At 38.0% G+C, this 3,071-nt stretch overlaps 1 long non-coding RNA gene across 1 annotated transcript; it reads left to right on the forward strand.

Moving 5' to 3' along the window:
* Positions 1–214: 214 nt before the first annotated feature.
* Positions 215–1,095, forward strand: LOC106943131 (uncharacterized). Its single transcript, XR_001423828.1, has 2 exons — positions 215–357; positions 637–1,095. It is a non-coding gene; the product is annotated as an uncharacterized LOC106943131 (long non-coding RNA).
* The last annotated feature ends 1,976 nt before the right edge of the window (positions 1,096–3,071 follow it).

Raw genomic sequence — 3,071 nt, forward strand, 5'->3', positions numbered from 1 at the left:
AGTTTTGCGAGGGTTTGTCTAAAAATATAAAAAGATATATCAGAAGTAATTTCCAAAAATATTCACATGTTGTGTAGAATTTCTGCACCCAGTCTAGTGTTTAGTTCCGTGTGTAGTTTAAGATGGAGCAGCTTAGCCCAAACTGTTTCATTTTACTAATTTAAACTGTCACATGTACCATTTAGCTTTGACCCCAAGATTATGTGCTTCTTGGTGCCAGATAAAAGGTCTGTGTGGCTGCTGGTCCTTCGCTTACGGCCATACCACCCTGAACACGCCCGATCTCGTCTGATCTCGGAAGCTAAGCAGGGTCGGGCCTGGTCAGTACTTGGATGGGAGACCGCCTGGGAATACCAGGTGCTGTAAGCTTTTGCTGGCTCTTTCATTAATTTATCTGTTGTGAAAGACGACACTGAAGCAAAATGTGCCAGGAGGATGAAGAAATGTACAAGCTTTTGTTTCGTGCTTCTGAACTAAAAAGTGCCAAAGTGCAGGTGGTTAGTGCCCCCTGGTGGTAACAAAAGCTTACAGCACCTTCCTTGTTTACTTTTTTCACATTGATTTAGATGTGAACTGTTTTGTATTTGATATTTTTTCCTTTTCTTTGACATGTGAATTTTATTATTTATTTCTCAGTTCCTGGTGACTCAGAGCCATCTGCACCTTCCCAGCCTGGATTGAGTAAAAACTTGGCCTCGCTTCTGCTACAACTGGCAGTCAACACTGGCCCTCACCTGGGGCCAGACGACTATAGTTTTACTGTAAACACCCTCCCTCATCTGCGAGGAGAAAAGTCCTGAGCCAAACGATGCGGCTGTTAATGTCAATTAAATATTTGGAAGTGAGGCCAACACAGACTGCACGGTTTTCTTCACTTCCACTGCTGCAGCAGCTAAAACCACAGACAGATCATGGTTAAAAAACAATGCACAAAATCGATGTTATTGTTACACGCACCAGGACTGGTGTCAGTGTTACAGATGCTGATTTTCCTGTAAACAGGATAGAACAAGTAGGAGTGATGAGGCAGAACCAAATCTGAGCTTCACAAATCCTCCTGGAATCTCTTCTGATTTATTACACATTTCCACCATATCTGATCTTTATTCAAAATAATCATTGTGTCCATGTTATTTTTGTTGCCATTCTAGACAATATACCTATGTCACACACGCAAGTCTCAGAATAACCCCCATTTGTTACCCCATATGCTACTGCATAAACAATATACAATGTGTTTGTATTTGTTTTCTGTACACTAATATTTCATCAGTGCTCAACGGGAATCCACTTAATTTGTTTGTTTTGCAGTGATTTGTGCAAAAGTATTTCCCCACCTGCATACAAATGAGATGTTTGTTAGCAGTTGCCCAGTGAGTGTCCACTGCCTGCGCTGACTTGAACAGTTATTCATACTGGATAGAGGATCCACAAGATTTTATTTATAAGTTAGAATAGAAATACTTCATGATAAAATTATTCAAATAAATTTATATCTGTATGTACATTGATATGGGATTAATATTTGCTTTGAGATCTGTTTTTTGGCATCTTGAAATCTACTTTGATAGAGATCTTAATAGGTGTCTTACAGAATCCGATAGTCTTTGGCAAAGATTTGTAGTACTTTAAGTTTATAGCATTGTTTATTTCCTGGTTCGGTAAAGGGATCCTAAAAAGCCACGTTCACAGAAACATCTGCCTCTCCCAGCTGCCGGCTTCCCTTCTTGAGAAAAAATATACAAGTTGGCATATTTTCCCGTCTTGTTTTACAAACTGTATGTGTCATTAGCAGGTGAAGTTATATTGTTGGCTTTACCATGTGATAAACGCAAAACGTATCCCCTAAATTGTTTATTGCAGAGATAGATCATATTTTATTTACCTCTGAATGAACTGGACTGGTTCTAAACAGGAATAGTTTATTTTGTGACAAACTCCATTAAGGTGCCGAGCCCTTTATGTTCAAACATGTTAAACCTGCAGCCGTGTGCTTGTGAGCAGATAAAACAGGGTAAAGACAAAGAGTCCTTTTGTCCATAACAGAGTGTAACTTCTTGTAACATTTCTTGTCTATAAAAATCACTTCTAAAAATGCTATGTAGTTGCATTTTACAAAGTACATAGTTTCTTTTACAAAGGACATTTAGTTACATTAGACTTTTTGTTTTTCATATTTTGGCATCAGGGTTATTTTACTTTTTTTTTTATATATATATTAATGCATGTCCTTAACTTAAACTTTGTTAGCATATTAGCTCCACTTTACACCAAACTAACTTTAAGCCACATAAAACAGATGGTTTTTTTATTAGCAGATGAATATATAATCACGTCTCTAATTAGTCAAATCTCAGACTGTTACTCGTCGGTTCGTCTCGTTACCCATATAAACACAAGGAAATGACTTTTGGATAGCTGCCCACAAAACAATGTATTTTGTCCTGGTTTGCAGACGGCAAACTGAAGCCATTTATAAATATATTTACAAGCTGCCTGTTATGTAAGCTAAAAACATGAAGTAATACAGCAGCCTAATGAAAGCCGGGTATAAAATAAATAAAACTTACCGTAACAGGTAGGACGTATTTATAGGAAATCTGCTGAGTAAGCAGTTTGTGACGAGGTATCGATATGCGCATTACCACAAGGTAGGACGGATTTATGGGTAGCACAGATAAACAGAACACCAGCAGACAAGTTGAAGGGTAAAAAAGGTACAAAAATTTCCAATTCTGTTTTCTTGCAGCTATGAAGTATATTTCACCACACACACCAACACACACACCATACTACACACATGCACACGTGCACAAACACAAACCCACTTTCTTGCTACTCTATTTTCTTCAATAGGAAACTGTGAGAAAGCAGGAGTTCATACAAGTTCTGACAGGAACCTTTTCTGTTCCTGTGGGCAAACTCCCCCCACACTGAGTGGACACACAGCAGAAGTGGGGGGGGAACATAAACGGGTCAATGTGACCCATTACAGAATACGTGTCTCAATTTCAATTATAAAAATCACCCATTAAAAAATAAAATAAAATGCAAAATGTAATTTTTTTTTT

This window comes from Poecilia latipinna, unplaced genomic scaffold (genome assembly GCF_001443285.1).
Source record: "Poecilia latipinna isolate Pla-1442-1.1 unplaced genomic scaffold, P_latipinna-1.0 Scaffold4905, whole genome shotgun sequence".
In the NCBI taxonomy this organism is placed as follows: Eukaryota; Metazoa; Chordata; class Actinopteri; order Cyprinodontiformes; family Poeciliidae; genus Poecilia; species Poecilia latipinna.